At 39.1% G+C, this 21,155-nt stretch overlaps 1 long non-coding RNA gene across 1 annotated transcript in view; it reads right to left on the reverse strand.

Moving 5' to 3' along the window:
- LOC147004028 (uncharacterized) overlaps positions 1-19,470 on the reverse strand; it is a 142,721-nt gene extending 123,251 nt beyond the window's left edge. The window contains exons 1-2 of the long non-coding RNA XR_015047530.1: positions 19,342-19,470; positions 17,605-17,941 (exon numbers count right to left, since the gene is read on the reverse strand). This is a non-coding gene — a long non-coding RNA (uncharacterized LOC147004028). The remainder of the gene's footprint in view (positions 1-17,604; positions 17,942-19,341) is intronic.
- Between the last annotated feature and the right edge of the window lie 1,685 nt (positions 19,471-21,155).

A 21,155-nucleotide genomic window follows, 5' to 3' on the forward strand; every position in this document is an offset into this window, starting at 1 on the left:
TCAATTCTGAATTTAATAAAATTTATTGACATTTTATTAAAAAAAAAACTTACTTAGGATAAAATTACAGGGGGCAGGAGTCACCAAAGTGACAGGAACAGGTCAGGGTGAGGAAGCTCCACCTTTATAATACCAGGAATTACCAAAGACAGAGATTCAAAGACAAAATTTTTAAAGCCAGAAGTACCACATGCTTTGCTGGATTTGGATATTTTAGATTCAGGAGGTATGGCATCATAAATTTTCATTGTTTTAAGTTTCCAGGGACATGATAATTTGTTATGGAAGTCTTTGTTCTTACAGCTTTAAGAATCTAATACATTATCTAGTGGAGTCACTGTGAAAACAGAAGAAAGTGATGTGTGTTCCACTCCTAGTGACAGCATATAATGAATAAATAAACAATTGTTATTGTTGTGATTGTTACCAACCAAATTCTAACTTGATTTCAATATGGAGTCACTAAAGGAATCCCATGAAAGAGGAGGCAGGAAGAGTGCAAGAGCCAGATGGGATGGAAGACACCAGGGAAACAAGGCCCTCTAAGTTAACTAAGCAAGGCTCACATGAACTCAGAGAAAGCGAAGCAGAGAGAACATATATGTATGTGTATGTAGATTCTCTTGGGGCTCTTTTCCTTCTGTTGGTTTCCCTTTTCTAACTTCACTTCAATGCCTTTTGTTCTATCGTTTGTTTTTCCCCTTTGTAGCCTGTTACTTTCTAATGAGAAAAGGGGGGAGAATGGATCTCAATGATAGAGGAAATGAGAGACACTGGGAGGAGGAGAGGGCGGGGAAACTGTAATCAGAATATATTGTATGAGAAAAGAATCCATTTTTAACCAAAGGGAAAGCATTTTTAAATTTTTACTTCAAAATACATGGAGTCACAAGTTATGCAATTTCGTTTAACATCGTGAAATACAGCAAGCTTGCAGAGCTAAGTTTTCCTCCTAAACTTTAAGCTAACTTGTTTTACTTTCAGGGTTATACGGTAATGTCTGTAGGAACTTTATTGCCCTGTTGCCAATTTTAATGTATTTGTGGTTCTAAGGCCCAAGATTCCAGAGCAAAATGAGAGTGTGTTGTCCTCTAATGTTGCAAAGCAAGTATTAATGCCAGCCTGAAAGTGCAATAAGCTCATTGTTTGTTTTTCCAAACTGGTTTAAATTCCCACAATAGCTCTATGAATTTAGCTGAACACCTGTAGTAATATTTTAGAGGCATTACATTTAAACCTTTACTCCTACAATATCTTCGAATGATATGACTAAACGAGGACTCTTTTCCCTTATCAGTCTGTGACACAGCAAAAGGTACTTTCTAAGGTACTTTTCTAGTCACAAACTGGTCATGGCTGTGCTCAGCAATCTTCTGTGAGCTATTCATGTAGGTTATCCTCATGTAGATGACCATTTTGCCCTGTCAGCTCAGGATGGTGGCCTGGTATTTTAGGGAAGCACCCAATTAATTGGTTAAAAAAGAACAAAGGGACTCTCAGCATGACAATTGAACCACAGAGCTGGAACTACAGGTGCACACCTAGGGAAAAGTGCTATGCCAGGCATCTTCTTCACCTTGGAGTCAGGAGGCATTGCCCTGAGCTTGCTCTCCATCCAATAAAGCCATTTGGGGGAAAGTGGGAAAGGAGGGGATGCCGAGAGTAAATCACTGACCTCCAGATTCTCAGGAGGCCAGGATTACGGTAAGAGAGAAAAATCAATCAGGGAATTGCTCTATTTCTATTTCCTTGTTAGAAAAGGACCACACAGAGTGAGCATCGGTAACACAGTACAACTGTGAAAACAAGATGTTGGCAGGACAGAGAGGTGTGAGCAGGAAGGTGAGGAGGGCATATTTGGAAGTAGTCCACCTCATTTTCCCTGGGAATAGTTGGTGAGCCAGTAACATAAATCAAGAAAACGCTTCAAAACATTCATTATCTTTGAGGATCATTTATTATGTATGTCTGAGGCCAGCTTGGTATGGCATGAAAGAACAAGTCGGTGTGTAGCTGGTGTGCTTGAACTACTGAGAAATGAAAGAACATGTTGACTCCTTTTTTTCAAAAAAAAAAAAATGTTTAGCCGCTATTGAGCAATATATTTCAAAATCCATTTTGAATAAATAAAATTCCAGAAGGCTTTTGTTCTTCCTAAGATATTCTAAAACCAAAGAGTGGTAGAATATAATTTTTGAGTAAGTTGCTTAACTTTATTTAGAAAGCAAAACTTATTTCTTTTTCCTGATTAAAATAGTAGTTAGTTCTCTAAGGGTGTAGCATTTTTTTTTATATCTGTATAAATAGAAGATACTTCAGCTGGATGTTAAATTGGTAAAGAAAGAATTTATCTTTATTGGGTTTTCTGTTAATGTTTCACAGTTCTCTACAAAGGTCAATGGAAGTCCTGCTGGAGGGTGTCTGTGTAAGCATCATAGGTGAAACTCTCCCTTAATGCAGTAAACAAAAACAAAACGCCAGGCTTCAGATGCAAGTCTTGTCTATTGTAACAGGTAAACATTAGCTTTGGAAGAACAGATGGAATGTTCCTAACAAGTTTGGCAAGATGAGTGGAAACTGTTACTCATGCTCTTTTTTTTTCCCATTATGTTTCAGCATTCTTTTTTTTTTTTTAATTAGGTATTTTCTTCATTTACATTTCCAATGCTATCCCAAAAGTCCCCCATGGCCTCCCCCCTCCCCACTCTTCTACCCACCCACTCCCATTTTTTTCTGAACAAGTGATAATTTGTGACAGGCTAAATTAGTGTTGGAAAAACAAGTTATGATAGATTGTACGCAAACACTTAATGAACTACCACAGAGACTCAGAAACTGTAAGGCACTGAGAAGCATTGTCCCAAAATATATGGTAATGATCACATTGAAAGCCTCACACAGCTCAAAAACATACAGATCATTATCTCTAAAGTTATATTTCTGATTATTTTTGCATGTGTGAAAAATATGTCCAAAGACTGTAATTTTCTTTCTATAACAAATATACATGGATTAACAGTATTTGGTTTTTACAAACATTGGTTAACAGTTATAAGTCAAGAGACACATTTTAAGATGGCAAAACATGTCAACTTGTTGAGCAGCAGGCGAGGGCAATGTCACCTTATGCATGTGCTATGTCTGGCCTTAGGCTAGACAGAGATGGTGAGAAATGGCATGGGCACTAGACTTAAAATTTTACACATTTCATTAATACATAAAAAAAAATCCCACACAAACAATAAATAGGAATGCATGCATATGCATGCTTTATACTTCAAAGAGGGGAAAATGGAGATGATTTCAGAGAGGGTAAGGTCAGGCTGACTGAAAAGTTTAGGGTACTGCTGTGTCTGAGAGTTTCCAAGGAGTAGAGAATATCAGTCTCTTCAAGTGTGTGTGTTTGGGGGTGGGGGTGACAGAGAAAGAGAGACAGAGACAGAGAGACAGAGAGACAGAAAAAAAAGAGATAGGGTCAGATTTAATTAACACTTAGCTAATTTAGAGCTTATTTGCATTAAATAAGACTCAAAACACCTTTTTTTCTTTCATTATTAAAGTCAAATTAAGTGAAATTTCATAAATCTGAACATGGCAGATAAACAGAAGTTATAACTCCTAGAGTAAAAAAGAAGGGTTGAGTTGGAGTGTCTGGGGCCCTGGGAAATATCAAATAAGGAGCTCAGCGATGGGAGGGAACACAGTCATGGGAGGGAGCACAGTGATGGGAGGGAGCACAGTGATTGGTGGACTCACAGTGAAGGGAGGGAGCACAGTGATGGGAGGGAGCACAGTGATTGGTGAACTCACAGTGAAGGGAGTGAGCACATTGATGGGAGGGCTCAAAGTGATGGGAGGGAGCACAGTGATGGGAGGGAGCACAGTGATGGGAGGGAGCACAGTGATGGGAGGGCTCACAGTGATGGAAGGGAGCACAGTGATGGGAGGGAGCATAGTGAAGGTAGAGCTCATAGGAGGGAGCACAGTCATGGGAGGGCTCACAGTGATGGGAGGACTCACAGAGATGGGTGGACTCACAGTGGAGCTCACAGGCATAGGAGGGCTCACAGTGATGAATTGGAGGGATGGGAGGGCACCACTAGTAGTTGAGCTAGGACAGAAGTAGAAAATTCTCCAGCTATGGGGGAATAAAGCTGAACACGTGGAAAGTAAGAGAGGCATCAGTCACTCTGAGATCCTAAAAGACAACAAACAAAAGCCAAAAATCTATATTTGAGTTGTTGATTGACAAAGGACACTCTCATGATTCTGGAGTGTGGGCGTTTTGCAATGAGAAGCACCAAGGAGATGCGGTCTTTCTGGTATCAGTGTACAGAAGAGAAAAGAAAACCAGAGAATGGAGAAAATGGATGAATTAGAAATGCTTTGGGACAACAAGAAAATTAAGAATGAAGACCAATGCATGGATACTTCATTCCTCCCCAGAATACGGAATAAAATATCCATGGAAGGAGTGGCAGAGACAAAGTTTGGAGCTAAGACGAAAGGATGGACCATCTAGAGACTACCCCGCCCGGGGGTCTATCCCATAATCAGCCACCAAATGCAGACATTATTGCATACGCCAGCAAGCTTTTGCTGAAGGGACCCTTATATAACTGTCTCCTGTGAGGTTTTGCCAGTGCCTGGCAAATACAGAAGTGGATGCTCACAGTCATCTATAGGATGGAACACAGGGCCCTCAAGATAGGAGCTAGAGAAAGTACCCAAGGAGCTGAGGGGGTCTGCAACCCTATAGGTGGAACAGCACTATGAACTAACCAGTACCCCTGGAGCTCATGTCTCTAGCTGCATATGTATCAGAAGATGGCCTAGTCGGCCATCATTGGAAAGAGAGGCTCCTTGGTCTAGCAAACTTTATATGCAACAGTACAGGGGAGTGCCAGGGCCAAGAAGTCGGAGTGAGTGGGTAGGGGAGCAGGGTAGGGGGGAGGGTATAGGGACTTTGGGATAGCATTTGAAATGTAAATGAAGAAAATATCTAATAAAAATGTGGGAAAAATAAAATTAAAGAAACAACAACAACAAAAAAAATACCAAGTTCCTCAAAAAAAAAAAAAAAAAAAGCTTTGGGCAAAACACAGAGTGAGCCAGCCATGGAGATAAAATATAAAATGAGATAGGAATTACAAAGCTATCACTTCAGATCTGTGAAAATAAACTGATTTATTATAGCCAGGCCTTGTCTGGCAGTTTTCCCTCCCTTGCACATATACAGGCATGGTCTTGGAATGACAGGCCCATTGGCATGGTGACACAGTTCATAGATTACTGTGCATCCTGATTCTAAGGACTCAGTATATCTCTACCTCATTTCATGTCACAATTTCTCTCTCTGAGTTGTTGCTTTCATTGTTTTATGATGAAAAATGATAGTCATGCTATAGAAAGGAGACTCAGTTTCTCTTTCAAGTTTATTTATATGATGGTCAATTAAACTTGAGTGGTTAAGTAAAATACTTTGTATTTATAAAATAAGGAAATCATTCAATGTTTTCATTTCTTTGTTTCCATTTTTCACTTGTGTGCCTCTTCTAATGTACACTCTACCTTGGATGATTAAAAAGAGTTATACTGTAAATTCTCTGGTCAAATGGTATTTCATCATTTTCTCTCAAAGTCAGTATCCACATTTATCCCCTGGGGACTTGAAAAGGTTTCAAGGAATCTGTGAAAGAGGACATATTAAAAAGATACAAATTATAGATCTAAAGTTATATGGAAAGAAGAAAACAATATGGAAGCATGCAATTTTCATGTCTGACCACTCACTCATAAGCTACACCCTGTAGAGATGGATTGAGAAAGCAAGAAGAATTTAAGTGGAAACAGTTTGTGTCTCTGTTTTCCAGGTTTCTTAATCAAAGCCAGATCTGTTGTTACCAAGTTCTTTTTTTTTTTTAACCTTGGCACAGTAAGGTATGATTTTCAGTGGCAGTAATATAATTGTTCCCATTGTCTTATGACATTTATTTTCTCTAAAAATGATTGTAATGATGAAGATGATGATAATGATGATAAAAAATATACTAGGTGGCCCACCCCAAAGACTCTGTCCTGTCACTATTATTTTTAGTGGTGTCAAAAAAGCCACTGTCAGTTTTACCAGAAATGACAGGACTACAAATATAGTCACTACTGCTTCCCAAGTTGCCAAAACACTGGGGTAAATTATTTAGAACGTAGTGTGTCTTTTTGTTGAGCATGCCACCACATGGAAGTATGGTCTAACTCTAAGAAATTATCAATGAGGAGACAATCCACACAGTCCCAAGAGTTTTGGAGGGTTTTGATGACATGCCAATGGTATTTGGTATTTTGAAGAAAGCAACAAAGAACAGGAAAACGAAGTCAAGAGAAACAGAAGATACAGGCAGTAAGGAAGAAAGAACAGACTACAGAGTTGGGTGTGTGTTGGGGGAGGTGGGGAGATGATGACTCCGGACATCTTTAGACTGTAATTCACAATCACTGTTCTTACAGAGGACTCAGTTCAGTTTCCAGTACCCACATGGCAGCTTAGAATCTACCCAAACTCTAATTCCACTGCCAGTTCCAGTCTGGTCTCTGCAGGCACAAGGCAAGAACACAGTGCACCTATATAAGGCAAAGCACCCACACACATAAAACTAAAGTAAATGTATCTTGCAAAAGTGAATTGCAGCTTATCATCAGAACGTATGCATTGGGAAGCATAGTCACTTCCAAGGTCTCTAATATACACAGTTCCAGAAATCCACTGAGGATCATCCCGCCTCTTGATTGCTTCTCAGAATACTGTCGACTATGCATAGGTTCTTAGTGTGTGTACCTGGCAGTGTTTGCTGATGCCTGGCACAGTTGTTGCTTAGCCGTACCTCCCATCCTGGCCCAGAGAGATCACACTGCAACAGAAGGGACAAAGAATGTGTGGAAACTAAACAGGAGCACCCTCCTGCACCTCTCTTGCATATTCTGGGGTACAACAACAACCATAACAACAAAGCAAAAGAAAGCTTTGCATAGTTGCATAGGATTTGAAATTTAAATTTAAAAAAATAAAAATAAAGAACTGATGTTTTACCATAAGAATTGATGCTTTTCAAATTCCTGAAAATTGTGGAAACTTGTGGGATTTGGTTATGATAAAGTGAAAGAAAGACAAAGGCATAGTTCAATAGAGAACATGTCGTAGCTATCATAATTGTTTAAATTTAATTTTTAAAAACCATACTATATTTTATTCCTAGCAATATAGCTTGCATAAATTAAATAATATAATAATAGGATGATTTGTAAATAGTTTTTAAAAAGAAGAAGAAAAAAATTAAGTTTGCAAAATCTCTGCACCAAAACCATTGTTAAGGACACCATTTCCGAGGGTGTCAAGTTATGCAAGCAGCTCAAATTTATTAAAATAATAAAGTCTTTCCATGCTTTATGAGGGTCCTCCCTGAAGAGGATGACTCTATGCCTTTGCTGTGCATCTGACCCTGCTGTTTCACACAGGTAAAACCGTGTCTCATTTCTTAAGCCTATGTCTACCCTAAGAACTCTGTCCTTGTCCCAGATTTTTAGCGGCTTTATTTAGTGTTGACTTTCATACCATGTCATTCACTCATCACAAATCTGTAACTAAATGACTCAGTATGACACAAAGTAGCACAACAGCATTGCAATTAACTTTTCATTGTTTTGTTTACTTCAGTGAGAAGCCCATCACTCCATAGCGACAATGGCCTGTCCTATGCTGCTCTATAACCCTTCAGTAGCCCCAGTTATTTGCTACCTTTTGTCTTTTAGGTATATCTATTCAGGACAGTTTAGCATGGAATCCTTGTTCACATAATCTAATGAAGGTAGCATGAATCAGAATCTAAGCTTTTTATTGCCATATAACATTGCATAAAAGGATGTATCAAATTTTATATCCATTCATCAGTTGATCATTTGACTTGATTCCCTCTTTGGGCTATTATGAACACTGCTGTATTTTATACTGGTGTGTGATTTGTTGTATAGACATATGTTTTTACTAATTGTAATGATATAGCTCCTGGTGGATATGTCTTATATAGTGGCCTCCTCTTTTAAGGAAAAGACTATTTTCCAAACTAGACATCCCTCTTTTCATTCCTTTTTATTCTCCTTGGATTTTTTATTCTTTTTCTGTTTTTATTTTTTTACTTGTCAATTATTATTGACTTCCTTTTATTCCAGATTTTCTAGTTCATGTGATTGGTGTCACAGTAGTTTAGATTTGCATTTCTCTTATTGTTAGTTACATACAAATATTTTTATTTACTCAAACATATTTCTATCCCTTCCTTCTTTGAGAAACATGTAAATGTAATCCTTAACCTTTATTTTAAATATTTGGATAATTTTTATGACAGGTTTTAGAGGTGTCCTTAAGATATTTTATTTTTGTTTTTATTTTTCAAGACAGGGTTTCCCCACATAGCCCTGGCTGTGCTGGATCTCACTATGTAGACTAATCTGGACTCAAATTCACAAAGATCTGCCTACCTCTAAATCCATGTGTTGGGATAAAATATGTGTGCCACTATATCCACTGAGAATATAAGACATTTTAAGTGTTTATTTTATTGATATTTCTGTATCTTCTTGTTTGCATTGTTACTGTCCTGATTAAAAATTTATACCAACTTATTCTCCAAAAACTATAATAAATTTAGTTTTTTTTTTTATTTTAGGTATTTGATTCTCTTTTAGTTAATTTTACATGTGGTGTGAACTAAGAATGGAGCTTCATTCTCTGGCATCCAAATTTCCAGCTGTCTTAAAAGCATCTGCTGCAAAGTCTATTCTTACCTTCAGTGAATTGTCTTGGCTCAAGAATTTAATTTCAATCCTCTTGCTGAATTTTTCCCTGTGGAATATATTTATGGCATACCCTGTTTTACTATAAAACTTGACACCCAGCATTTCTTTCTTCCCTGGGGGCTGGAAACTTTAGCTACTGGTCACCAGTGTGAAGTGTCTCTCGGCTCCTCAAGCACCAGAAGCCATCACACCAGCTCATGGCACAGCTCATACATTGTGGTTGTGTCCACTCCTGCTGAAACCCATAACTAATGATTAGTAATCTAACTTTCTCAAGTGTAATCAATATTTCTATAAACCCTGCCCTTTCCTAAGGCTCAGAGCCTGTGTATCTGTCTACACACAGATATTCCACTACTACCCAGAGGATGCTATATCTTTCTTAGAACTTGATGGAATGCCAGTGAAGTATTTTCTGTGTAAGGGAATATCCATCTTCTAACCAACAGGCCCACAACTGCAAGGTCATCTTAGACAGTCTACAATGCTTTGTCTCTTGCTATTGACAATATTGGGTTTCTTTGGTTTGTTTAAACCAAAAAAAGAGACAGAGCCTTTTATACACACGAAATCTGAATTAACTCATTGAGGACTGAATCTTAAGCAAAGATTGTATTCATTTGCCAGTGTTACCATCACAGAGAATTACAAAGTGGGCTGCTATCAACAAAAGAATTTCACTGTCTCACTGTTCTGAAGAATAGAAATCTGACATCAAGGGATGGCAAGGTCAGTTGCTTATGAAAGCTGTGGGAATGTGTGTCCCATCTCTCTCCTCCTTCCTGGTACTTTGGTGTTACTGGGCCTCTGCTGCATTTTCGTGATATTTACTGTCAGTTTTACATGATGTTCTCTCTCTCTCTCTCTCTCTCTCTCTCTCTCTCTCTCCTCTCTCTCTCTCTTTGTGTGTGTGTGTGTGTGTGTGTGTGTGTGTGTGTGTGTGTGTGTACATGTGTGCATCCATATATCCTCTTTATGTAAGAACCCTTGCTGTTTTGGATTAAGGGTCTACTTTACTCTCAGCATAATTAGCTCTTAACTAATTTTACCTGTAACGGCCCTGCCTCTTAAAATCTCAGTCTGAGTTTCTGGTGCTTAGAAGTTTAACACAAGAATTTTGACAGACAAGGTTTAGAACTCATAGAAATGATAAATAAAAGGGGACATTAAAAACCCTAGAGAGATAATCTCCACAAGTGCCCCTTGACAAATCCAGAGCCAACTGTGATGCAGCCAATGTAGCCAGAGGGACCACAGTGACCCAGAGAGTAGGATGCTGGCAGAGAAAAGTACAAGACTCTGACTCCACTTCAAAAATTTGCAGTTTTTATTCTCCTTGTTACTTGTTTACATATGGTTTAGTTAGCTACAAGAGACACTATTGCAAACAAAGCTTAAGCCGACATCTCTTTGAAGCCCATTTCTGGATTCTTCCTTCTCTGCTTTTCTCCCCTTGTGGCATTGTTTGCCCTCAGGAAGACATTCCTTTTAAGCTTTATCTCCTGCCTGCAGTTTTCCAGTTACAGGGCCACATCTGGGTCAGTGTTTGTTCCCAAGAAAGAGACTTCAGACCATGTGGATTCCAACACACCAGATTACTATACTTTTCAAGAGTTTATTATGTTCACAGGACAGGGACCCCCTGTAAAGAAGCAATAAGGCTGAGGTTTGTGTTGGAAAAGTTTGTTAAGGAATTGGAAAGATTTCCTGTGTAGAGATATTTAAAGAACTCCAGATTTTATAAAGTATTGTCATGTAACATGTTTACTTTAAGAAAAAAAAAAAAAAGGAGGGGATGCATTGCCACAAAAGAAAACAATTTCTGGTAAACACTGAGGTCAGGAAGACATCCAGATGCCATTTCACAAATGCTCTTCAACATGTACAGACCATGCTGTATTTCTGGACTGAACTAAGATCTATGTATAAAATTGTGGCTTTGGGAGACCTCAAAGTAGAAGCGTCAATAAAACTTTAATGCTCTTCTGGCCGTGCTGTCAAACCAAGCTATTTAACCTAGCTGAGCCATTTGGAAGTCATCAGTAAAATAAATTACCCAAAGGATTGGTACAGAAGTTACATATTTTTCACTGTATGTGATAAATCTGATTGCCCTAGTCATGGCCAAAAGTCAAAGTCAGACATCCAAGTATCACTAGAAGTAAAGTTTGTGTTTCTCCAGTCTGCTCTTCAATGAGGGAGTGGATAGAAAGAATCAGTGGATGAACAACAACCAAGTTTCAGAAGACTCATTGACCAGTTCTATGTATATGCTTGGCACAGACTATCAAGGTGTCCCAAATGGAGACAAAGGGACAAAGAAGAAACATGGATTGCCTTTTCAAAATATAGATTTATTGTTAATATAGTATATATTGACATAGTTACAAGAGTTGAATATGGCTGAACCTGCTAGGTTATAACATAGCCTTAACCAAATTCCACAGCACAGTCCTACAAAACACCCATGGAAGGAGTTACAGAGACAAAATTTGGAGCTGTGACGAAAGGATGGACCATCTAGTGATTGCCATATGCAGGGATCCATCCCATAATCAGCTTCCAAACGCTGACACCATTGCATACACTAGCAAGATTTTGCTGAAAGGACCCAGATATAGCTGTCTCTTGTGAGACTATGCCGGGGCCTAGCAAACACAGAAGTGGATGATCACAGTCAGCTATTGGATGGATCACACGGCCCCCAATGGAGGAGCTAGAGAAATTACCCAATGAGCTAAAGGGAACTGCAGCCCTATAGGTGGAACAACAATATGAACTAACCAGTACCCCGGAGCTCTTGTCTCTAGCTGCATATGTATCAAAAGATGGCCTAGTCGGCCATCACTGGAAAGAGAGGCCCATTGGACTTGCAAACTTTATATGCCCCAGTACAGGGGAATCCCAGGGCCAAAAAGGAGGAGTGGGTGGGTAGGGATGAAATTGGGGGGGTCGGTATGGGGGACTTTTGGGATAGCATTGAAAATGTAAACGAGGAAAATGCCTAATAAAAAAATAAATTAAAGAAAGAAAGAAAGAAAGAAAGAAAGAAAGAAAGAAAGAAAGAAAGAAAGAAAGAAAGAAAGAAAGAAAGAAAAAGCTTCTTTCAGTCAAGTTCAGTTCCAACTGCAGAGGTAAGTTGGGAACTGAAGGATGTACGCCTCAGCTGAGGAGGAATGATTGTATCTGTTTTGCAAGGCCAGGAGCCAGAGTATTACAGAGTATCATGTAGTTACATCCTATTATACCTGTTACCCCGATTTCCTTGCAATACTTACTATTTTACTTAGATATTTCAGAGATAAGTCACTTGCCTAACCATCAGTAAAATTTAAGGGATCCAATCCTGCATAAAAAGCAGTTCTCAACTTTGTTTTAGTAATTTCATTTTTATCTTCTTCATCGCCATGTTGGAGTAAAATATTCGCCATGCATCCTGTTTCAATCAATGTAGCCCATCCTACCAAAAGGAAGGGTATATTTATACTCCAAATAATAACTACCATAGCATTGTAGCATTGAAAGACTTAGAAAATCTGACCTTTAATGGACAGCATGACGTAGGTCTGGATGATCTATGCCCTGGGAACATGGATAAAGATAGTAAAACAGCATAAAATCACCCACAAATGCATGGAACAACTGTCCTAAGAGTCTTACTTCAGATGTTGACATTGTTATAAAAGTCTTAAGGACTGGGAATGAAAGGATTCATGTAACAATATGAATGGCCTGTCAACATCATCAATTCTATATGAGGCAACAGACTGCCAGTAGGTTTGCACTGTACAGTTGCAGATAAAACCGGGATAAACAGGGTTACAATCCCCGAGCCAGCTGCCATTCAAGGAACAAGCAGCATTCGCAGTCCAGGGTGTCAGGCCTCACCCTCTTAGTTGATGTTGAAATGTAAATACCTATTACTAGATTAGAAGTCTGTAACAGAGGTGGATATACAGCCATGGCTTCTGGGTCTGATTCCCTGCACTGCTGAGTAAGAAACAAAAGAACAAGAACAAAGAATGACAGGGGAAAAAGAGAAACCATAAAAATGGCTGAGCTTATGTAAACATCTCAAGATCTCATGCTGAGGTTCAAGGCAGGGGAGGGCACCTCTACTGAGCAAGAAGGATAACTGGACCAATTTGAAAGCCATAGCAAAGTCTAGGTATCAGTGGGTTAAAATCCAAGTTATGGAGAAGGAAAGACGGTATCTTAGAAACAACATAGGACTTTAGCCATCGACGGAACCACTAACAGTACTCAGACAAAGAAAACTACACGAAACATCAGGGCTTGCTGAAGACAACTGTGCTTTCGCCTGTAGTCCCAAAGTTCCGATCCATTTAACATTTTCAAGACATTTTGTGATCACCCAACTAGTCATGTAATCTGAAAAACGTGAATTACAGCACATTTGGAGCTCTTGCTCCACCACCCCTCATTGTCACCGAGATAACTGAGAGCAAAAGGCAATAGCTTTTGTGGATTTTGTGTACAACTTTATCTCAAAGGCTCCAAGGGTGTGGACACATGGTCCCCAGAAGCCCCACTGTTTGGGAGGAGTTATGGAACCATTGGTAGGCAGGATCCAGCTGGAGGAAGTAGGTAGCTAGAGACTTTCACTGTGTCTCTAGCTACTCTCACTCACTCCCTCACTCTCAGCCTGTTCTCTGCTTCTTGTCCTGCCTTCATTTCTTGGTACAGTGAGACGTGAGCACCTTCATTATCCGGGGCCACCGCTGCTTTACCCTCTATCCGCCCTGTTTCCAATACCGCCATGATGATCTCTATCACCCCACCATGACCAGAGGAAGTCTTTCCTCCTTAAAGCTGTTTCTTGTCAGACATTTGGTTGTAGCAATGAGAACAGTATGTAACACTTTGATGAGACACCTCCTGCCCCAAAAGAAACCAGTTAGTAATACTAGCTGAATGAGAAAGAACAGGAAGAAGACCACCTGTCTAAGGAGAAAAACAGATAGACTCTGATGTTCATGTACAGGTTCCTTGTGTTCGAGTACTGTGAGGGCTGCATTTAAATAATAATAATAATAACAACAACAATACTGACACCAATGTCATGAAACAATGTGTCCTCCAAGAATGTGACACTTCTTTTTGCTATTTAACTTTTCTTTATCTTATTGTAAAAATAAGTCTGTTCGTTCCAAAAGGAATTGGTAGAATTTGGCTTGGGTTAATTGAACTGAAACTGTTGTGGTAAAAGTAAAACAAACCTGTTTTGAGTACTCAGTAAATAGGTTAGAAGCATGTGTGGGACTTCATTGTAAGAGCGATCTCTACAGACAAGGAGATCTCTCCAGGAAGGGAACTGTGCAAACCCAGGGACGTTATGCATTTGGCTGATTTTCTTTAATTCAGGTGAATTCTATAGCTTAAATTTAACATCCCCACTCCTGGGAAGCCAGGCTCTTCAGAGACTGAATATCTTAAATCCTTAGGCCAAGACGAGAGCCTTTAATTGAAAAATAATCTTATTCTTTCTCTTTTGTTTCAAGGGGTAAAAAAAAAATTAAAATCACTATATTTTTCCTTTATAATCCTAAGAGAGGTTTCCCCATTCATGACATAATTGAAGTTTTCGAACCTAAAACATCTTTAAATCAGGAATGAATCAAGGATCCCTCTCAAAGCTTGTGGAGATTGGGTACCATGAAGCTCTCAGTGGGCTCAAAGTAGGACAATGTTAGAAGAAATGAGGCTAGAAATAAGGGCAAGGGGCCACTGTGGTGGCTTTATAACCTATGTGACCAGCAACATTAACTTAAGAGTGTATTTCCCTTGAAATGTGAACAAATGACTAAGAAGAAATACATTATCCAAGTATTGTTTCATGTGTTTAGTTACTTTCAAGGCAATACAGTGAGGTGGTTAAGCTGAATTTTTTACCCAACAAGATGTGCATCTCTGGGAAATGGCATGAGCTTTCAGTTTTAGCACCAGTGAGTAAGCTCTGGCCACAATAGTGCAGCCATGTTGGAAGACTGTGTCCAATTAACATAGGATCTTAAAGCACTTAAAATTATTTTCCCTAATCTGTTTTTCATTCTGCCAGGCAAAGTCAGGAGAAATTTTAATGACTTTTGGAGAAGGATATTTCAGGTTTCCCACTGACTGGGATGGTTTTATTCATTCAGGTTTCTTTAGATAATAGCTTCCGGAATGCCTTTTCAGCTCTTCCAATTCAAGTAACAGTTGACTCTTGCACACGTGGGGATATTTATCCACATAGTCTGGACAACAAATTTGCTTTGGAAGACTGATGCTTCTGTTTCTAATGTAGTTTTTGACATCAAGGTATGATATCCATTCTGAGGCAGAGGTACATGCCACATGCATCTCACAAAATAATCAAAGCCACCTGAGTACTATTTGAGACCCTAGTGATAGAATGGATGGATGCTTAATGCCTAAGTTTCAGAGCTTCTCTCTTGAAACTCGTTTTTAGCTCTTACAGGTGTTAATTTTCCCCTTTTCCACCTGTGGCTATGGTGTGTGCGCGTGTGCATGTGTAATTGTAGGTTTGTGGCCACATTTGTGTGGCGATATATTTGAATGTGTGTGCCTGTGCAAGTGCAGGACAGAGGTTGATAGCAAGAGTAATTCTCCATTAATAATCTGCTTTATTCATTGAGTCAGAGTCTCTCAATCAAACCCAGAGCTCCCTGATACAGCTAGCTTGCTTTCTCTAGGATCCTCTGCCTCCATTTTCCAAGGCTGAAATTACAGGGGGATTCCACATCCACTGAGCATTTTATATGGGTTCAAAGGTCTTTGTGCTGGCATTGCAATTGCTTCAAATATCTTAAATATGGAGCTTGTTCCCCAGGTCTTGGCTCTTAAACATCATTGATAAATATATAAATTTAAATATAAATAATGGAAATACTGTAGATATGCTTCTATAACAATTATTTAGGATATTGAAATATGATGAATAATAGATTTTACTGTTGAGTGAGGTCTTTTATAAATGAATATTGGCCATGTTTTTTTTCTGTGAAGTCACACATAAATATGTTAAAAAAATTGAAAAATGAAAAAAAAATTGTTACCAAAGTAAAGGGTTTTAGTAGCTTTTTTACTACCTTAAGTATGTTACCTCATGAGACTAATGTCAGTACAAATGCCTAGCATTTATGGGGTATTATAGCTGTAAGTAGAGTATATCAGGAAGATTGTTAGTTTCAAGGCAGCTAGAGGTACTTAGGGAGAGAGATCTTGAAAAATGACTACATATTGGTGCATTTTGTTTTGCAAATATAATATAGTCCTTGTCCCTAAGGACTATTTTGCTTTTTAAATCATCCTTAGATTCTAATGTAGCTTTGCAAAAGTTACAGAAACACAGCACACACACACACACACACACACACTACTAATGAGCAATAAGGCAATATCTCTTAAGGAAAATTCAAACAGAAATTGTTTTTTAATCTCTCTAAAATTTCTTAAAACATTCTATTGACTTGAGTAACATTTTCTCTTGAATTAATTCACAATGCATAGCTATAAATTTTATAAATGTATTCAATCAGAAACTAAAATAGGAAAGAAAACAAATGTTCTGCTGATTATCTGCTTGATGAGAAAGGCACATGCTTGTAGTAATTTGAATGAGACTGGCTCACGTAGGTTCACACATTTGAGTGAGTCCTATTTGGTGAAACTGTTTGGGAAGGATTAGCAGATGAGACTTGGAAGAGATATGTTCTTGGGAGTGAGTTTTGAGGCTTCAAAAGACCCATAGTACTCATAGTATTCCCATTCTCTCTGTCTCCCTCCCTCCCTTGTAGGAGGCTGTAGCCTCCCCCTTAGGCCTAAAGATGGCGCCTGCTGGATGCAGAGCTGGTGGTGTAAACAAGTATATATTTGGTGGAGACTGCCCCTGCCACCCTGATTGGCTGAAGCCACATGTCTGGTGAGGTGATGTGGCCTGCCGTGAGTGGATGGGGGCTGAGAGTATATAAGAGTGAGAGGCCTGGGGGTTCAGGAGAGAGAGATGAAGGGGGAGAGATGAAGGGGGAGAGAGATGAAGACTGAAGCTTGCTGAATAAACTGCTGTTAGAAGAACTGGTGGTCCTATCCTTCTTGCTGGTCAAGGGCAGATGCAACACTCCCTCCCTCCTTTCTTCTTTCCCTCTCCTTTCTCTCTCTCTCTCTTCTCTTTCAGGTTGTGGATTGAGATTTGAGGTCTCAGCTACCACTCCAGTGCCAATTCTGCCACCTGCTGCCATGCTCCCCACCATAATTGTCATGGACTCTAATCATCTTAGACCATGATCCTCAAATTAAATTCTTTCTTTTACAAGTTGCTTTTGGTCATGGTTTTGCATTTCAGCACTAGAAAATAACTATGTCACTGACAGTCTGTCACCAAAAATAACTAGGAAAATAGGGGGGAAATTACATGAAGCAACTTATAATCTCTGCATAGAAGAAGGCACTGACATAGGAGCCAGGAGAGAGGGCCAGCTCGTGAGATGCAGCGCCTCTGCCTTCCAGTTCTCTGCCTGAAACACAAGCCAGGCATGGTGTCCTCTTGAGAAGAAGGGGCAGAGGCTCCAAACCAAGCAGGAGTCACCTAAAGTGACTGAGATTCGTGGAGCATACTAGAAAAGTAGGAGTTGCATAGAAATGAGTGCAGATGAGGCAGAAGTTCTTTGGCAGATCCATCATAAGTCTCTGGCTGAGGATCGATTTGTCCATATACAGAATTAATACAAAGCTTACCAGGGTGCTGCAGGTCTGAGATGTGACAAAATGTCTATGATCTGGCCAGGAAGCAGACACTCAGTCCATGCATCGCCATGCAGGTGAAAAGCAGGAAGCTTCGCCTGAAGAGTGAAGATCAAATGCAGGAGTGGGACCTCTTCTAGGCATGTTCTAAAAGCTTGATCAATGAAGGCCTAACATTCCCTGGGAAGTCTCAGGGACAGTGTTTGAGTCATTTCATTAATTTAATTTGGAGAGGTTTCAGAAGCACCCTTGGGTCTTCACAGAACTGTTCCAGTAGAGTATCTTATCAAACCCACACATGTTCATTGTTGTTATTCAGTCATTGGCCTGCCTACAAGAACAACAACAACAAAAATCACCGTTCTCCAAGAGTAAAATGCAGACTCCAGAATCACGACCACATATAATTTAAATTACTACTGTGTATTCAAGGAAAAAGGAAAGCATGGGCTTTAGTGAAGAAACCGAAGCAGAAAATAACTCATCTTGAAAAGCCTCAGGAATTACGTTTATAAGGAAGTTCTTTAGCAAAAAGAATAGAATACAAATTTATAATACATTGAAATGTTTTATAGGCATAATACTTCAAATGGAAAATAGAACTTAAAAATAGAAAAGAGAAGAATTAATGAAGGTCCAAATCAGATTTTGTTGTTGTTTGGATTTTATCTTTTTTTCTTTTTTAATTAATCATTTTATTCATTTATATTTCAAATGATATTCCCCTTCCTGATTACCCTCCACAATCCCCCCACCACCACCACCGCATTTCCTTCCCTCCTCCCCTTTGCCTCCTTAAGGGTGCTTCTCCACCGGCTCCCAACTGACAGATTTTACCTTCCCCTGCTCTGGGGCACTGAGCCTGCACAGGATCAAGGTCCTCCCCTCCCACTGATGTTGTTTTTTCAAGAAGGGATTTCTTTGTGTAGTCCTGTCTGTCCTGTAGAACAAGCTGACTAAAGAGATCTGCCTGACTCTGCTTTCAGAGTCCTGAGATTTTTATAAAATAGAATTTCAAAGCATCTAAAACAAAGTAAAACATCAAAACTAATACGTTTTTAATTTTGCATTTCAGAGTATAGAGTGTCTCTTTACCATAGAAAACTTTCTGTGTAACATTAATAATATTAATTTTCTGTCTATATTCAAGTTTTGTATATAATACATCCATGTTACTAAATCACACTACCAATATACCAATATAATATGCACATACTAATATGAAGTACATATTTATATTCCATATGCTTCAGCATGGAATGATTAATGATAGTCCTATCCTAATTTTATTAGCCATGAGTGGTAGTACACACCTATAATCCCACTTACTTTAGAGGCTGAGGTAAGAAGATGGAAAGTTTGAGATCCACTAAAAATCAGTGAGAACATATGTCAAAACCAAGTAAAATATGTGTGGGAATACAGCTAAACAACAAAACATTTCCATAATATATGTGAGTTCCAAAATCAAAATAGAAAAGAGGATCAATTATTTTAATTTTTAATTTCACCCTTCACAAGATAGGACATCTCTTTTTTAATTAACTAAATTTTTACACTCCATATTTTATCCCCCCCCCATCCATGTTCCTTCTGCTCCACAATCCATCCCTCCACCTCACCCCATCCCGTCTCCATGTGGATGCCCCCCCCCCTTCATCTAACCTCTAAACTCCCTGGGGCCTCCAGTCTCTTGAGTGTTAGGTACATCATCTCTGAATGAACACAGACCTGGAAGTCCTCTGCTGCATGTGTGTTGGTGGCCTCATATCAGCTGGTGTATGCTGCTTGTTTGGTGGTCCAGTGTTTGAGAGACCTCATGGGTCCAGATTAACTGAGACTGCTGGTCCTCCTACAGGGTTGCCCTCCTCCTCAGCACATCTCTTTATCTCACTGTTAATACTATTTTCAGTGATATCACCACACATTCCATTTTATTATTATTGCCTCATAAAAGTTACTGTTGTCTGAATTTTTGACTCTCTTAAAGGATTAGCTCAGCCACAACATTTAACTCAATTTTATTTTAAAAGCCTGACTCTGTTCTAATATGAAATTGAGTGCTTTGCTCCTTAGAGTTTCTTTGGGAATGTGCAAACCAAGGTAGTTCTTTCTACTGGCAGAAAGTAATACAGTAAAAGTAGTTGAAGACTAACTAAGCCAGACAGAGGCAACATGAGCTAGTAATTGAAGGAAACAGCAATCAACCCTATGCCTTGGGTATTAACGGTATCTGAACCCACAGAGCTGAAAAACTGGGTTTTTTTCTTTTCTTTTCTCTTCTTTCTTTTCTTTTCTTTTTTTCTTTTTTTTTTTCTATATTTTTGATCCATGTCACTTCTCCAGTGACTTAGAGAAAAATGAAATCACAGAAGCTGGGATTGAGACTTTTGAGAGAGAGTTACTGTGTGACTCAGTAAAGGTAGCATCGGAGTGTGGAAAGAACTTACCATCTGGAATACACCAACTTTATGATATGAAGAAGAAGTCCAGCGGGGCACAGTAGGCATTTAGAAGGACATACCTTTCCTCTGAGCCCTAGTTTGCAGTCTCCCAAGCCCTGCCCACTGATGCAACCAGCAGAGTAACCATCAAATAAGACATGTAATTTCTAGAGTCCTGGTCCCAGAATCATTGGACAGATTGCAGAATATTGGGCTCAGAGCTGAAAGACAAGCTTAATAATTGGTATACCATGCCTTATATGGCTGTTTTGTTTAGTTTTGTTTGCCTTTGTAATCTTGATCAGTTTCCATAAGTCTTTGTATCATTTTAATGCTAAAACTGTACACAGTTTGTATGTAGATAAATCTGAGAAAAGTATTTCCTTGCTTTAGATAATAAACAGCAACTCAATATTTACGAAAATCTCGGGCTATAGTTGTCTTTAAATTCCAAATTCATCAGCTTTTGTTCCACAATCACTAGGGATTTAGTATCACAGAGGAGTGATTGAATGCTACATTGTTATCACTAGGTTTATATACTCTGTTTATCTCTAGAATAATTTTATTTTTACTAATATATGCCACAGGCCCTGCATTATGTGGTGTGAAATCCAGGAACTCTTTCAAGTGTATTATAATCTGTGACTTGGGGGGTTGTTTTCAGTAGACATGGAGTTATTCAGTCTAGGTCTTCCAGTTATTCATCCTTATTTTCTTTTCATTTGATGGCAAGAAGAACCATTCAAATATACATTCTCTACTCTTTATTCAGCCTTCTGCAGCATCATGTCTGCAAAATGCCCCTTAAGGCATTCTTAGTTTCTTTTCTATTAGTTAGTGTATTTATTTTATGTCCTGATCACTGCCTCCCCCCACCTCTCTTCCCAGTCCCTCCTTCTCCCATCCCCTCAACCTATTCACCTCTCCTTTTCTCCCCAGAGATGGGGGGCCTCCCATTGATATCAACCTGACTTGGCATATCAAGTTGCAGTAGGACAGGGAACATCTTCTCCTATTGTGTCTCAATCAGGAAGCCCAGTTAGGGAAAAAGGATCCAAAGGCAGACAACAAAGTCAAAGTCAGCCCCTGCTCCTGCTA

The sequence above is a fragment of the Mus caroli genome, unplaced genomic scaffold (assembly GCF_978045245.1).
Source record: "Mus caroli unplaced genomic scaffold, Mus_caroli_1 scaffold_7, whole genome shotgun sequence".
NCBI lineage: Eukaryota > Metazoa > Chordata > Mammalia > Rodentia > Muridae > Mus > Mus caroli.